Genomic DNA, 18,816 nt, shown 5'->3' on the forward strand with positions numbered 1-18,816 from the left:
ATTGAGGATGACACAACAGATGATGAAAATGCATCAGAAGATGATTCCCATGAGAACGACAGAAAAGTCAATCTCTTCATGACACTTGATAGACTAGTTGATGAAGATGAGGAAGAGGAGGATATTGAAGCTGAAGTGGATTTGGAGAGCGAACTTATCAGTGTGCTTGAAGAATTGAGTAAAACAAGAAGAGAACTCAAGAAGGTTAAGCTTGTTGCAGTAGATGAACAAGATCTCTTGAATCAGTCTCTGGATGAGTCTGGTCAAGTCATATCTGACTTGAAACTGTAGCTGGAAGAAACTAAGAGGATTTATGAAGCTACAACCTTTGATCCGACAAAGAAAGAAAAGGAGCATCAAGAGCTGGAAGCAAAAATAGTAAAGCTCATAAAGGAGCTTGAAGAAAGTAAGGAAGAAATAAAAATAAGGAGCAAGTATGAAGGCAACACTGAGGCCTTAGACAAGATGTTGAGCAAAAAAAAGCAATCCAAAGACACCGGTGGCTTAGGCTTTGAAAAAGGTCAAAGTTCAACCCACAAAGATAAATCCAACAAAGAAATAATGTTCACTTCTTCAGTTAAAGGTAATGAAAAGAAGACATTCACTGTAGGCAAGGATATCGACAAAAAGACATATGCAGATGTTGTTGGGAATTGCTTCTCAAATCGGTATGCAACAATGAACCAAAAGTCACACTTCCTGTACCAACATGCAGACCCAAGGGGAAATGCAAGAATTGACTGTGAAGGATTCACCAAACTCAACAACATGAAGGGAAGACCCCCAATGAGGCAGTTCCATTCAGGACCAAGACAACCTAACTGGTATGTTTCAAACTTTCATGGTTACTGTTATCGGTGTAACAAATTTGGGCACAGGATAGTTGACTGTAGATTAATCAATAAGCCCTCTATGAGTTATAAAAGTAGAAACCCATTTAATTCACTCTGGGATATGAATGTTGTCTGCTATCAGTGCAATGGATATGGTCATAAGAGTTTTGATTGTAGAAAGAATAAACCTACACCCTACAATAATTTAAGGACGTCCCCTTAAATGAAAATGTAAAATGTTATAACTATCAAGAGTTTGTACACATAGAAAGGTTATGCAAAAACAGGAAGATCAAGCAGATGAAGGCAAATCTGGATCAAGAGCCGGTAACTGAACCTGAGCTCAATATAGCAGCTGACAAGAAGAAGGAGATCAAACCAGTTTGGGTTGAGAAAGAAAAGGAAAAGGCAGAATCAAGTCTCATAGTACAAACTGTCTTGCATGCTGAAAGGAAAAATCTATGGGTGGTAGATAGTGGTTGCTCAAACCATACGACTGGTGACAAAAAGAAATTCATTAAACTTGAAGACTGGAATGGTGGATCAATAAGGTTTGGAGACAACTCCTCCATCAAAATAAAGGGAAAAGGAACTCTAAGCATTGATGGAAAACTGAAGGCACATGATGTATATTATGTGGAAGGCCTAAAGCATAATCTGCTGAGTGTGAGTCAGATGTGTGACAAAGGTTACAAATGCACCTTTGACTCAACCGGTTACCAGATAAAGAAAGATGGTGCCGGTAAATTTGTGGCAAAAGGAAAAAGAACAAATGGAAATGTTTATAATCTGAAGGAATTCTATGAGTCCCAATGTATGTTAGGACAGGTAGATGAAAGTTGGTTGTGGCACCAAAGATTAGACCACATAAATTTTGATAACCTAGTTGTAGTAAGAAAAAAGGGGTGTGTGAGGAATATTCCACCCTTCATTAAGCCGATAAACACATTTTGTGATGAATGTGTAAAAGGTAAGCAAACTAAAGTGAGTTTCAGGACAAAAGAGCACAACACCTCAAGACCACTTGAAATTGTGCATACAGATGTGTGTGGTCCAACTCGAACAAGAGCGCTTGTCGGTGAAAGATACTTTATGCTCTTCATTGATGACTACTCAAGAATGACTTGGGTCACTTTTCTGCAAGATAAATCACAAGCATTTGAAAGATTCAAGATCTTTCGGAAGATGGGGGAAAAAGAAAGTGGTTACACGTTAAAATGCCTAAGATCTGATAGGGGTGGAGAGTTCACATCAAATGAATTTGAAGACTATTGTGAAAAACATGGAATTAAAAGACAATACTCTGCTCCTAGGACACCACAACAAAATAGTGTGGTAGAAAGGAAGAACAGCACAGTCAAGTAGATGGCCAGAACCATGTTAAATGAGGCCAGTCTACTAGACACATATTGGAAAGAAGTTGTTCATACTGTTGCATATACTTTGAACTGGGTTCAATTAAGAACAAAGAACAAAATGACACCTTATGAGTTATGATATGACCAGAAGCCATCAGTCAAATACTTCAAAGTATTTGGAAGCAAGTTCTTTATCAAGAAAGATATGGATGATCTAGGAAGCTTTGACTCCAATAGTGATGAAGGAATCTTCCTTGGTTACTCATCTAACAACAAGGCCTACAAATGCTACAATAAAAGACTAAGAAGAGTCCTTGAGAGTGTGCATGTAAAAGTTGATGAAGATATGCACAAAGGATGTCAACCACAGATTAACCGGTATGATGACTTTGGTGATGAACATGATGAAGTTTAGTCAGATACTGAACCAAAGGTAGCATCCAAGAAGGCCCCCAACTGGTATGTATAGCTGAATCACCTAGAAGAGAAAATTCTTGGAAATAAGAGTGATGGTGTACAAACTAGAAGAAGACTTGCCTGGAATGATGAATTGGTCAACATATACCTCATGACTGAGGTTGAACCCAAAACATTCAATGAGGCCAGCAAAAGACAAGAATGGATGGATGCCATGGAAGAAGAACTACAACAGATTGAGAAGAACAAGACTTGGGAATTAGTGCCTAGATCGGAAGACAAGAACATCATTGGCACACAATGGGTATATCGGAATAAGATGAATGAAGAAGGTAAGATTGTTAGGCATAAAGCTAGACTAGTGTGCAAAGGATAATCTCAGGTAGAGGGAATTGACTTTGAAGAAACATTTGCACCGGTAGCTAGATTAGAAGCAATTAGAATGTTTCTAGCCTTCTCTACCTACAAAGGTTATAAAGTATACCAAATGGATGTAAAATCTGCCTTCCTAAATGGAAATTTGGAAGAAGAAGAAGTGTACATGGAGCAACCAGAAGGGTTTCTACTGCATGATGATGAGACATTTGTGTGCAGATTGAAGAAGGCCTTGTATGGTCTAAAGCAAGCCCCTAGAGCATGGTATTCAAGATTAGATCAGTACCTAAAGGAGCGGGGATTCAAAAAGGGAAGTGCAGATAGCAATTTGTACATAAAGAAAGATTGGAACCACATGATTATTGTGGTTGTGTATGTAGATGACATTATCTTTGGAGGCAACAAGGACACTCTCTACAAAGAATTTGTTGATCAAATGCAGTCAAAATTTGAGATGTCAATGCTTGGTGAATTGACATACTTCCTTGGTTTGCAGATATTATAGCAATATAAAGGAATCTTTATCTCACAAGTCAAGTATGCAAAGGAGATGCTGAAGAAATTCCAACTGGAAGATTGTAAACTGGTAAGTACCCCCATGATGACTGGCAGCAAATTGAGCAAGAATGATGAATCATCGGTGATGGATCAAACTCTGTACAGATCCATGATAGGCAATCTACTGTATCTAACTGCTTCAAGACTGGATATAGTTCAGGCAGTGTGCATGGTGGCCAGATTCCAAGCTGCACCAAAGCAGTCACATATGAATGTCGTTAGCAGGATTTTTAGATACCTACAAGGAACGCTCAGCTATGGTTTGTGGTATCCTAAACAAGGAGATTTTATCTTGGAAGCATACACTGATGCTGATTGGGCAAGATGTATTGATGATCGAAAAAGCACAAGTGGTGGTGCATTCTTTCTAGGTGACCGGTTGGTCTCATGGCATAGCAAGAAGCAGGACTCGGTTTATCTATCTACTGTTGAAGTTGAATACATTGTTATTGCTACATGCTTCTCTCAGGTTCTTTGGATGAAGCAGACTCTCAAAGATATACAGGTGGACATCACTGATCCTATTCTCATCTGGTGTGACAATTTGAGTGCAATCAACATAGCAAAGAATCCAGTCATGCATTCCAAAACAAAGCAAATTGCTATCAAGTATCACTTTCTTAGAGAGAAGGTTGAAGGACAGGAGGTCAGAATGGATTATGTTCCTACTGGTGAACAAGTAGTAGACATTTTCACCAATCCATTACCGTTAAGCACTTTTGAGTACCTCAGACACAAGCTAGGAGCTATGTCATCTGTCTAGGAAGGATTTATGTGGTTCAGGGGGAGCTGATAGCAGTCAAAGGGGGAGGTTGGTATGGATCAAAGGGGGAGTGCACAGTACCCTTTGTCATTGTGTCAAAGGGGGATAAATGTACCGGCATGGAGTGTATCGTGAGAAGTTGACATCAATGCCAAAGGGGGAGATTGTTAGCATTTTGGCACTAAGTTGTCATTGATGTCAACTGGCATGATGGATATTTACATGAGTGTGAGAATAAAGAATGAAGGCCTACCGATAAGGCACATACCGATCTGAAGGTTGGTTGCTTGTTTATGATGAAGAGGCAGAATGTGAAAGTTGTCACAAACCACTGAGGTGAAGATGTGCTACTGGTATAGTGTGCTCTACCGGTTAACAAAAGAAGAAAGTTCTACCAACAAAGGGATGTACTAGTATGTGTTTTTTGGACCGACTGTGTTGGTGGGCCACATCTTGAATGTTGTGACACCATGTGGAGAAGAGGTGGCAAACATGTTGTGGTCGGTGAAGCCCCATCGACAAGGTCGTTGAAACAGATAATTGCCATTAATGAAACAACCATAAATCACGGGATTGTAACTGACCATTGTGGCTCGAGGAAGAAAGAATGACAGAGGAAGATCAGGGAGTAGTTGGCACCTAGATCAATGCAAAGGAAATCCAATTTAGGAAGACCTCAAAAATGAAACAGCTGAAGTGTTTTATGTGTCGACAAATTTCAAGGCAGAAGATTGTGTTCGAGATTGATATTTCTAGAAAATGTGTGTTGGATAATGGAAATCGTGTACAAGTGTATTCTTGAAGGATAGGTGATCGATTCAAGATAGGTTGGATCAGATCTCATGAAGATCGTGTCGAGAAGAGGAAACCCTAACCGCTTAGGAGTTTGAATTACTTTCTAGCGAGAAATCACAGGATGAGAGATGAGAACTCAAGACAGAAGATGTTGATGCTGTGAAGAAGAAGAAGACAAGAAAGAGTGAGGAGAAGAATTGCTAAGCCTTAGAAAGATCTCCAAGAAAGTTGTAGTGTGCATGAGCAAGCATACTGGTGAGAGGATTCTATAGCATAACTATAGTCTTGCAGTTGAGCCTAACCGACAAGGTGTGGCAGCATCCAAGTGTGACATGGTGTGTTGAGAGACTATGTGAAAGAGGGAGAGAAAGATAACAGAGGTTGAAGATCAGAGACAATAATCTCACAACCGGCAGTGTGAGATTCAATGGAGGAGAAAAGACTGTCAACCAGTAGTGAGTTCTTTGATCAAAGAGTTGCAAAATTCATTTGCAATAAGAAGCCTTAATTGTACTCTAATAGTACTTCAATATACATCGCCAAGTTGAAGCTTGGTACAGGGGTTGGTGCTCCTTGGGTTGGTGCCCTAAATCTTTGTAAGTCAGTATTTTACCTGTGAGGCTGGATTGGAGCAGTAGACTCCAACAGCTTTTCTCACTGAGGTTTTTCCCATATTGGGTTTTCCTCATAAATTTGGTGTTGTGAGTTACGTTACTTTGAATGATCTTTTTGGCTTTCTTTCTTGTTCTACTGGTATGTCTATTTAGTTGTTAAGTGAATAACTGACATTTTGAAGAGAGTTGTGAGATTGTTAAAACTTAGAAACCATTGATTCACCCCCCTCTCTGTGGTATTTTGTGTTCAACAAAGTCCTTAGGGGCTTGGTGTGTCTTGTCTCTTTGGTATCTTTTTGAAAAAAAAATCATGTGACTTTTTACTTTATCGTGAGTATGGGTGGTCTCATACTCCTACTAAAGTGGAGGCTAAATGTAGCATCACAATTGTATCTGTATACAATTTCATCCTCACCTAGACCTCACCTTGGCTTTTTGTCTCTTAGTGCTTGACGTCTTCTTTGATTCTACTCACACCTTCCAAAAACTTGCATTTTCATCTCCCTTTCTATCTCCTATCCAAATCTAAGTCTCGATTACCTAGAATGTGGTGCCCCATCCCCCTGGTCCTCCTAATAAAGACCAGAATTTGGTCCCAACAATGGTCACATCAAGTGGACGATAATTTAGGCCTTGTGTCAGCCTACTCCAGAAATTCAAATAATTTTTGGACACTTAAGTATAAGAGGAGGCCTACCCCTCTCATTTGAAGGTCTAAGTTGGATGAATCCTATGATCTCTCTCTCTCTCTCTCTCTCTCTCTCTCTCTCTCTCTCTCTCTCTCTCTCTCTCTCTCTGTTACACTCTAGCGAATTCAATTCAAGTGAGCAAGAAATCAAGCATTTGTCAAGCATTGAAGGAGAGGTTAAGTCAAGTTCAAGCATTCAAGATGGCATCCATGATCAAACTTACATGAAGACATTCTACATGACATCCTAAACCCTTGTGTGAGAATTCAAGAAAGCTTCATCAAGGTATTGACTTTAATTACAAGCATTTAATTTCAAATCTAGCCTTTCCCTCAAAAGGAAAGCATCTTGCTACAATTCAATTCTATTTCCTTTTCAATTATCAGTTCAATTTCAAGGCTAATTCCTAAATTGAGGTTTGACCCAAGGCAAAGCCCTATCCACAACCCGTTTTCTCTCTTTATGTGTGCAGGAAATTGTTTCAAGAGTTGCGATCAAAGATTTTGATAGAATAGATGAGGAGTAGGTTCAACTTTGACGGAAGCAAAAAGAAGAGGACCGGGATGACCTACCATCTTGGTCTCGAGAATTTTGCATGACCTTTCGATTGTGGATCGTATGTGTCTTCTTGATCCATCAAACATCTAATTTGCCCATCCAGAAGTTATAGGAACAAGGTGACCTACCACACTGGTCCCTACAATTTAGCCTAAATTTTTAGCTACAAGTTTTGATTCACTTCCTCTTCTTAAATCTTTGTCTATGTCTCTGTCTGACATCTAGAACACCATGTTATTATTGTTTTACTCCAATTCTCTATTTCCTTACCCTATAACTTTATAATTAAAATCCAATTTTGACTCCAAAAGGGGGAGCAAACAAACAAGTCAATCTAATCAATACCTCAACCCTTTTCCTAATTGAATTGTGGCTAGATCTATTGGATTCAGCCCCCCTTTTAATGTATGGTTGGTTTGGTGAGATTAGTGGTTTTATTATCTTAATTGGTGAAACCCTAATTTCCAAAACACACTATCACAATATTATATGATATTTTTGTATATTATTCTTCTTATGAGACATTATGCATCTTAGATTTATTATTATATTACTCTTGTAAATGGTGAATCCATTATTAGGTTTATTTATATTATTATGTGTCAACATATATATGAGATGTTTATAATGTATCAAGAATCATGGATCTACCATCTATTATGCCTTATGGTTGGAGTGTTGTAAAGGCCACCAATAGTTAGTACTAAGCCCCCACAAAACACTTATAACTAGGTGGAGGAGGAGTATGCACACTATTTCAACTATATTCTTGTGACAAGAATATAATTGTATCTTCTTATTTCTTTGCACTTCAAAAGTTACAAATTGTGAACATTTTATTTGGAGTTTGTGAAATTTTTATTCTAAGCCACAATTATCCTATTACCATGATATTCATTGCCACAATTAGTGGATCTAATTATATGGATTTTAATATATTGTAGTGATATTTTGTGGGAATGTATATGGAAGGGTTATATTCCTTTAAAACCATGATTGCATAGAAAGACAATATATTTTCCCATAATTGAGTTACAATTGCAAACTTATGAATTATTATTCAATAATAAGATAATTTGTCATTTGATATGCATATTTATTTAAAAGTTGGCTATATTCAAATTAATAGGATCTATTATCTCAAGCAAAAATTTGGTTATCTTGATATTTCATAAATGATAAAATATTTTACATTTTTTAAAATTTATTGAGGATGTTAAATTAGGTTTGATTTTAAAAATAGTTGATATTTTGAGGTTTGTTTTTCATATTCATAAAAAAATAGGCTTTTGAAAGGGTCAATACCTTTAACATAAAAATAGTCTAAGGTGTGCAACAGATTCCATGAGAAATGAAATATCAAAGGGACAAAAATTAGCATAGTTGCAACCAAGTTGCTAATTTTACAACACCTAGAGAACTATGCTCAAAGATAAGCCAAAATTGGAAAGGATCTAGAATCTTATACAAATATTCAACACATCTATAGAAAACTTTTCATAACAAATTCCTACAAAGAATTGACACCCTCAAGAATGTCAAATCCTTTCCTAGAAATTTGCACACCCTTAGCCCAAGTGTGGGATTGACATAATGATTTAGGAGGATCTTTCTTTCTTTATTGTGTAATAGTCAAAGATACATCATTCTCCATGTCCATAGATTGGGGATAAAAGGGGAGGGGAGTCCACCTTTAAGGTCCTAATCGGGGGAGACACCTGAGAATGCCTAGCTAGAGAAGATGACCCATGAATGGAAGTCACTATGAAAGCTAGATTAGGATCACCAACATCACCCACTGAGATGGTGTTAGATCTAAAGGGTGAACACCCATCACTAGAATGATGGACGAAGCTATGACAATTGGCTAAGTGATCCCCTCACTAATGCTAGATAAAGGTTCAAGAGACTCTAAATTGGAATCTTCATCAACAATATCCATAATAAGGTGTTATGGTAATCATTCTTCCACCAAGGTGAAGATCTCAAGAACTTATGACATCAACATTCTAACATGAAATGCCCCATTGTGAAACACCTTTAGTGTTAGAAGAGGACTCCCTCACTCAAAGATAGATCCACCACCCCATGGAACAATCTTCATAGGAAGGGACTTGAACAAATCCAAATCAAATAAAATACAAGCATAGGTAGTATGAGAGAAATGAGAAGTGGTTGAATCCACCTTAATAAATTGGCCCAAAGAATTGCCAATTGTCTTGTAGCTAGAATTACACCAAAAATGGAGAGGGAGGTTTGGTCCAGATGGATCCATACAAGGGTAAGAGGGTTAAAAGTAGGGTATCAAGGTTTCAATAAGAGGAAGTGTTAGTCCTAGAACTAAGAACACCCTTCCACTACAACATCTCAATTAGAGAGTGAATCAAATAACACCACAAGCTAACCTCTTACATAAGGTAAGTTTTATTTATCCTTCCATGAAGGGATTCTAAAATTCTACAATCCATTTATTCAAAGCTGGAAGTTGAGACCACAACCTATCAAACTTGTGAATTACTCTTTTTTTTTAAGAAATACTTCTTATTATCTAAAACATCCTCTCCCAATACTATTGCTAGGAGAGATAAAGAACACGAGACTACCAATTTTCCAAACTTAATGTGAGCATTCAAAGGAACAACACACACAAAACCCTTAGAGCCGACAACACCATTACAAAGAGTATTTTAATGGTTGTTACAAAAGGTTGTTTATAAAGCACATTTTCAATTCTAAAGTAATCTATTTATTTGAATCATCAATCAATTTACAACTTTTGAGTATAGTACTAAGTATTCACTCTCTTTATTAATTCTTATTTATGATAAATAATATACAATGTCTAATATTATCTAATAGTTATGTATGGCATGATCATGCTTGATGTTTGATAATATCTAATTATTATTTATGACACAATCATGTTTGGAGTCTAATGTTATATAATTGAGTCTTAATTGTATCAATTAACTAATCAATTAAAATAATTTTTTTTCACCATATTATATTATATTATAGGCCTCAATTATTTTAAGTCCCCAATACTTTAACATAACTTACGTGAAATTTAATACTCTAAGTCAACTTTAAAATATTGTAAGTTTAAAGTTGATGTAAACCTTCATTTGATCTTTATTTATACAAAAAAGATTAATATTTGAGGTCAACCTTTTTAAAACATTAAATTAAAGATAAGATTATGATTTCATATTGACAAGCAACTTAAAAGATTTATAAATTTTAAAATTGTAATTTCATATTGACAAGTAATCTAAAAGATATGTGAATTTTAAATCAATGTTAACCTATTATGAATTATTGGTCTACTGGTGAAGTTGAATGGCTCCAAATGAGCCCACCAGGGATCAAGTCTTGCTGAGTGCAAGGCTCCGACATCACAAGGGATGAGGTCGGGATCGTGCCCCGAGCAAATTTGCCAGAATGGATACCCCTCAATCCTTGGCTCTTAGCCGAAGAGGTTCAGCCTATTGGCTCATGCCCCTGTATTGGGTGGCAAAAAAAACTTTTTGAAGGCCCTCGCTGGGCTGGCAGCTCGCAGGCTTCATGCCCTGCTGGGCTGTCGTGCTCGCAGGTTTGAACCTCCATAAAAAAAAAAAATTTAAAAAGTAATAAAACCTCTTCATACAATTTCTAATCACAAATATAAAAAATTTAATACTTAAAAACATTTTTTAATATCAAAGCAAAAATGGAATTATAGTGATACCCTAAAAAGCAACTTATTAATTAAATGAAACAAACTATTTAAAAAAAAAAAAATCACAAATTCCAAGTCAAACTTTAATGATGCTAATGCAACCCTTTCATTTGACTCCAATTACAAATTTGAAAATCAAAGTGAAGTGGAAACTCCAAAAATTTAATGAAAACAAAGAGATGTCAATGGACTCTTAGTTTGTTGGAGAAGTTGAATGATTCTTAATGAACCCACCACGGATCAAGTATTGTTGAGTGTAAGACTCCAACATTATAAGGAATGAGCCCAAGATCAAATCAAATTGAATGGTTCTTAATGAGTCCACCAAAGATCAAGTATTGCTAAGTGCAAGGCTCCAACATTATAAGGAATGAGGTTGAGATCATATCGAATAGTGTCATGAACAAGTTTGACGAAATAGAATACCCCAACCTTCAACTTAGTCAAAAAAATTTAACCTAAAACTTGTGTTCCCATAATACATAAATAGATGAAAAATCCCCATTTAAAAAACATACATGTAAAATTTAGTTAGAATGGAGGAAGCATTAAGGTTGTAAAATCATATAGAAATGAGCATTTGTGCCGCCTCTAATAGGTATGCAAGCATATTTGAACACGTAGAAACATAATGGGAAAGAGCAAGCATATTTAAACACGTAGAAACATAATGGGAAAGAGGATACGTCACAATCAAATGAATATGTATATATGATGGGCTGTCATTATTGGGATGGACGCCACGTTATTCCCAACTACTTGGGTTATTGCTTAGAAGGTACCAGATGGCACTAGTACCTCCCCTTCCATACATACTTGACTTTTTAGTGTTCCAAACAAACAACGCGCTGCGCATGGAATTCCTTTAAAGTTTTAGTAGGTGGGGGAGTGTGTGATTCTAAGGAAAATATTATTGTAAGATGCAAGTTGATATGGTGTAATGTGAATGTATAAAAGGTGTAATGCATCAAGCATGTCTTTTAATATATTATTTTGTTTTAAAAAAAAAGGGTTATGTATGGTCAATTTTAGAAATTTGAGTTGAAAATTTGTGTTGAAATTTGTGGACATGAGGTAGTTTTAAACGTGTATATTTGAATTAAGGTGATGAATGGTGGAGATTGAATATTGTGTCTAGAATTTTGTGGTATGTGTAGATGGAACAAAGCTACAATAAGTTATTTGTCAATTTCTATGCAAAAGTGTGTTAATTTGTATTATAGTTACTTTAGTGTGGATGACACATCATTATAGTAAGTCCAAAATGAAAGGGAAAATTGTGGGATGTGCATTTTTTACTTTTATATCTAATAGTAAGTCAATTTGTAATTGAAAGGACATGTTTGTGATGACGGATCTAGGAATTCTTGATTACTTTTTTGCTTTTGAGGAGTGGTAAAATGAAGACAGCAATTTATTTTCACAAACTAAGTATGGTAAAGGTTTATTGGTTAAATTCAAGATGAAGGATTCTAGAAATATTGCAACTTCAATACTACATGTACAAATTTGACCGCAGACATGGATGGTAATGATGTTGACCCAATGTTTTACATACCACGTGTTAGGAGCTTAGGATACTTAACTCATAGTAGTTAGATATATCTTATACATATGGTGTTGTTTCCAAGTTTGTGACTTTTCTAGAAAGGTCCCACATTAGAAGGTTGTAAAGAAGATACTGAAGTACTTTCGTGGCACTTTGTATGTGGACATTTGATATTAATCTATGTAGAACAATATCTCTCTTCATTTTAAAAAATCTTGTAACTTGACCCCACAAATTCCTCCTATCCACATGAGTGCTATAGAAATAGCCCACAAAAGTTATGAATGCAATTTCATCATGGTTTGAACTTGTTTAATAGGTAACTCACACACTATTTGACATACATGTAACTATTGGAGTGTATTGTTTAATTGTTTTAACTTTGACATAATTTTTTTTATGATTATGGGCTATAAACAAATTGGGTCATTCAGACTAACCTGTTGATACCCACCACTAACTTTAAAAAATAATAGAAGAAAACCAATAATAATTATTTACAACAAAATGTAAGAAAGAATTGTAATAGAATGCATTATTATATAATTTATGAAAGTAAAGTAATTATTACATTGATAAAAATATGATAGATTGTAATTAAAAAGAATTTAATGTTTAGAAATGCTATTTCTAGATATAATTTATGAAAATAAAGTAATTATTGCATTGATAAAAATATGATAGATTGTAATTAAAAAAAATTTAATGTTTAGAAATGTCATTTCTAGATATGATTGTGTGAGAGATTTTTTATCAACATTTTGGATCACACTTCGTAACACATCATCTGAATTTTTAAGAGAGTTCAAGGAGATGAAAAATGGTTTGTTGTAGACCAACACTAACTATAGAGAGAGGGAAAAGACGCGAGGGAATAGAGAAGAGCTTGCACACAATAAAATAAAGGTACAATAGGAAAGAAAGTCTAACAATATGATAAAATATATAATTTAATTTATAATGTAAGAGTATATAATATAAATACAAAACAACAATATGAATTTAAGTACAATATATTGAAAAATCTATTTATTTATCTACCAAAATAATAAGCATAAAAAATTATTATAGACTTATATTTTAAGTTATAATTAAATAAAAAGAAATGTGCATATATAAATTTATGTATAATATATAAAGAATGTTTATACAAAAATGTCTAAACATATACTTATATTTAATAAAAATAGAAATAAACACATGCTTATCAAATACATAAAAATATATTTATAACATATAAAAACAAATATATAAGCAAATATGACAAAAAAAATTATCTATCAATCCATCTATCAAAAAGATAAACTATTAAATATACAAGCATTACTAAAAAATATGTATATAGCAAGAATGTAAAAATAAATATAAAATAATAATACTTAAAGATAAATAAATTAGTTAGTTGATATATAATTATATGAAAGATTCTAAGATAAATAAATTAGTTAATTGATATATAATTATATGCAAGATTCTATAAAAGTATGACAAATATATAATGACCAAGAATGCATTAAAATGTATATGAAATGTATTTAATGTTTTAAACAAATATTTAAAAATAATATGTGTTGACAAATATTGTGAGAATTGTATTACAAATATTTCTGATGTTTTACAAATTTTAATTATGAAAATAGAGATTAAAAAGTGAAAAAAAAAGAAAAGAAAAAAACATAAGTATGAATTTTATTCACATTTTATTAATGAAGGTAAAGAACAAAATTAGAAGGAAAAAAAATTTATGTTCCATTTTTTTGTCAATAAAGAAAGAGATAAGAGAGAAATTAGTGTTCCACTCTCAAATGTCTTTCGTTAAAAGTGTTTTAGGATAAAGATTTTCAATCATATAATTAGCTACCCATAAAACATCTTGAATTATATAATTTTCAATCCATCAAGAATAAAAATATAAAACTAATTATTATTTCTTTTCATAAAGAATATGTTTAACTTGTGCATTTTATAAATTTCTACATCTTAATAATTTTCTAATTATATTGGCAAAAATATGTTTACATCAATTTATATAGACTAATTAAATAAATGTAAGAGTAGGATAGACAATTCAACTAAACTAAATTATTGACAATTAAATTAGAGGATAAAGGGGTTTAGCTTTAGGATTAATAACGCATAAATGGTGGTCATACTATTCTAAATTAGTTTTCTATTGTCAACAACTTTACTACCTCATTATATAAGTAGGTGTCTTGAAGTCTATTTATTCTTAGAAAGTCATGTGATTCAATTCTAATCCATGCACGTTCAATATTGATCGTCAAAAAATTGATCTATTATGTGAGATCAATTTGTGTCTCATAAGAATAATCTAATAGAATCTCCACCTAACAACTCACTTTCCTTCACCTTCCAATATCTAAATTTGTCAAGCCCATGTATATAAACACCTTTGAGGAGCTTCTAGACTTGATAAATGATCATGTTCTCTTAGGTCAAATCCTTGCTAGGATAAATTATTGATTAAGGGTGATATCAAAGAAAATATTCACTAATACATAGATGGCCTGTATGCATATAAATATTCTTTTATCCCATTAGAAATCACTATGTGCTTTAATGATTTCAAAATTACTTACATATTCTACATCTTTAATAAAAAATATAATTACTTAAAGGTTCCGACATAGAAAACTATGATCCCTTACATGTCAATCACCCAATTATCTCAAAAAATATGCTTGAAACATTATAAACTTTTTGTAGCATTTGAATACTCCAATTTCCCATCCAAATGAGAGTGATGAAAAAAATTGAATCCAACTTTGACTTGATAAACATCTAATCACCAAATGGTTTGGTCATGTGTATTAGTTTCCAATCTTACACAATTAAATGGTTTGTGTTCATAATCCAAACCAAAACATCAATAATATGTCACTCATAGACATGATAAGATAAAAAAACTACTTAAGCCAAGTGTGGCCTAACCACCAAGTTGATCAACAACTACTCCTAGCCACATGCATGAACCCCCAAAACCAAAATGCTCTATTGATCTGTGCTACGAAAATTCAAAGCCAATCATTTAGTTTTGATCTATGAAAGTTATGCCACAAACACATTAGGAATGGGGTTTGAGCCAATTGAATGCATGTTTACAATGCCTCAACAAGCTTCTAACTAACAATGTAATCATTATCAAATGATGAAGCTAGTATTCTTTGAATTTATGAGCTTAAATAAAATAATTATGCTACTATTTTTTTTGGAAACATGACCTCCAACATCCTTCCAAACTAAATTTAGGAAGAAAATATAAAACTATTGTATACTTAAATACTAAAACTGAATAATATCTCTGTAAATAAACTATATTGTAGTTGATACCAAAAAAATTAAGGTGAACTTGGGGCAAGACATTGTGTTGTGGTGGAGATCCTCAAATAAATGTGTCATTAAGGAATTCATAAGTAGAAAGGTTCATTATATCTTGCCAATATTATTTTATAAGACAAATTTGTTGGAAGCTATTATTAATATTATAAATAGGATTTTACCTCTCCCATGTAATCCTAATTTTGTATGAATACAACTATTTATCTTGAGAAGTATTTTCTCCATTATTTTGGGATTTTTTTAGGTGCAAACTAGTTACATACAGGTATTTGGAAGATATTCGTATCTTCTTGTGCAAGTTGTCCTAGTCATCTAATTGATTTTATGAACTGGCTAGAAGGTATCAATTTCAAACCAATCAATTATTGTTAGAGTTATCTTATATTAGCTAATAATTATTTATTTAATTATTAGTCTATTATACTCTATGCTTAAGCTAAACTTAGGAATCTTATAATTCTTTAGGGTTTCTAGTATCCTCTTATAAGGATTCTCTCTTTGTATTTTCATAACAACTGTAATTATTGAATTGCATTCTTGTTGCACAATCAATATGACTCCTCTTTTCTAGATCTCTGAATTCTGGCCTCCATAGCTTTTTTGCTTCTCTCTTTCTGTGACAGGTTTGCATGCAGGTGATCTTTGGGAGCTGTAGAGTTGATTTTTCCTCAACTTCTTCATGGTATCAGAGCCTACATCTGTTGTTGCTTGTTCCTGATTTCTTAGAAGATTTTTTGGAGGAGGGTTTCAAGCTTTTTTCAAAGTTTTTTATTGGATCTGGGGTAGCTATTTTGTTTTTGATCATTTTGGGCTCAAACGGACCTCACCGTTGAGCCCAGAACACCCAAAAACCCCCCATTTCCATATAAAATTTGTCAAATTTTGACAAATTTGGGTTCTGAATTTTTTTGGGGTTTTGCCGTTTTTTGGCATGAATTTCGAGAAATTCGTCAAAAAAATCATTAAAAAAAATTTCGAGTAGTTTGGGCAAAAAAAGACCTCACTGTTGGCTTCCGAAGGGCGTTTCCAGTCATTTTGATATAAGTTGACCTATTTTGGTGACAAGGGCATCTGAGCCATGATTTTTTCATTAGCACACTTTACGAGGCACAAAATTCGTATGGCTCTACCTACAAATGCGTCAGCAAATTTTTCGTTAAAAAAAAAAAAGTTAATTTTTTTTTTTTACCTTTTTTATGCCCTAAAAGAGGGTTTTTTTTTTCTTTTGGTCGTATCTTGGGCTCACAAAGGCGTTTTTTGATAAACCTTATGTCGTTGGAAAGCTCTTTCCGATCTCTATCCAGATATGGAGGTTTGAATTTTTTATTTTGATTTTTTGATGGTATTTTTTGCTGTCAAAGCTAGAGGTTCCTTTTTGCACTCCGGAGACATCATTGAGCATTCGAACTCCATTTTTTGAAAACTTTATATTGTTAGAAAGCTTGTTCTGTATACTTTCCATTCATATGGGTTTTCTTTCTAGATTCTTCTCCAAGTATATTTTATTCAGTTTTTTGCTTTTCAGCACTCTAGTGAATATCTTAGATGTTTCAGGTCCTGGGATCTCTTTCTTTGAGTAGGATGTCTCGTCTTTGGTTGTTATTTCTATTTCCAGTCTTATGTCTCTTCTGATCATTGTAGCATTTTATTTATGCAAACACATTGAGATAAAAGTGCCATCATGCATTGTGTATTTGGGATCTTGCACATCTTGTGCCTTATTGTACATGCACTACTTATAAAGTGTCATGGGGGAGTTGATGTTTGTATTTTTTTTTCCATCTACCTTTGTCACGTGAGTGTTCCTTCCACGACATTAGCCTCATGACGTGTGTCAAGTGAGTGTTCCTTCCATGACACTATGTACTTTCTCTGCACCTTCGATGTTCATGTTTCTTCATCATGCAGTTCTTGTTGGCCGTTATTTTCAGTGTACCTATCCCTCTCCCTTTTCAACATTATGGGGAGGTTTGTCTTGTTGGTTCTAATGCTTCCTTGGTTTGATTGATCAACTCTTCAGGCTTTGGTGTTTCATGCCATCTGTATCTTCAAGTTCAGTTGTTTGCCTTTGTTTGCCATCTAATTTGAGTGGTGTCATTTGAGGGCACTCGTGTAGATCACAGTCTTCTCTTCTTGGTCATGTTCTATTTCAGTAGAGGTTCTTCAGATCAGCAGTTACTCTTTGATAGTGTTTGCAGCTATTTCATGCTTCAGTGGTGCTCTTCATTCTTTTTTTTGTTCCTATCTTCTAGAACACTCTTGTTTGGAGGCTTCTTAGTCCTTCACTTGATCTTTCATCTCTTCTTGGAGAGGAGTTCTGTTCCTATAGGGTTTTCTCATTTTTATCCACTTTACAGAGATTTTATTATACTTGGGTGCCTCATCAGGCCTAGTTGTCGGGACCCATTATTGTTTTCTTGCATTTTTTACACGTTTTAATAGTCCTTAGTTGTTTTTTAGCTACTCCCTAAGTTCATCTTAAGGGGGGGTGTTAGAATTATCTTGTATTAGGTAATAATTATTTATTTAATTATTAGTCTATTATACTCTATGTTTAAGCTAAACTAAGGAATCTTATAATTCTTTAGGGTTTTCTCCTTAGGGTTTCAAGTATCCTCTTATAAGAATTCTCTTTTTGTATTTTCATAACAACTATAATTATTGAATTGCATTCTTGTTGCATAATCAATATGACTCCTCTTTTCTAGATCTCTGAATTCTGGCCTCCATAGTTTTTTCGCTTCTCTTTCTATGACAGGTTTGCATGCAGGTGATCTTTGGGAGCTGTAGAGTTGATTTTTCCTCAACTTCTTCAATTATTATAACATATATAGTTTACTTGTACAACGATATTGTGTACACTCTTTTTTATTGGTTCTATAGGTTTTAAAAAAATACACGGATCAAAGAAACAAAATGCATGAATTTGTTCTCCACCTTATGTTTTGTCATGATAATAGGTTTGACCAACATCTATTATATTGTTATTTATTGTCATATCATATGAGGCACCATTGAATCCAATCAACAACTCCAATATTTTTCAAGAAGAACATGGAGGATGACCTTTCTCATAAAATTACAAATCTTAATGGCTAACCATAAGACTTCTCCAACAAAAATATTGTGACCACTTGATGTGATTTGGATTAAACCTTACCAACATGAGGTATTTCTAAACAAGGTTTTGAGCAGTGCTATCTAATATTATCATCTAGCTTGGTTTCCC

The sequence above is a fragment of the Cryptomeria japonica genome, chromosome 11, assembly GCF_030272615.1.
Source record: "Cryptomeria japonica chromosome 11, Sugi_1.0, whole genome shotgun sequence".
Taxonomy (NCBI): domain Eukaryota; kingdom Viridiplantae; phylum Streptophyta; class Pinopsida; order Cupressales; family Cupressaceae; genus Cryptomeria; species Cryptomeria japonica.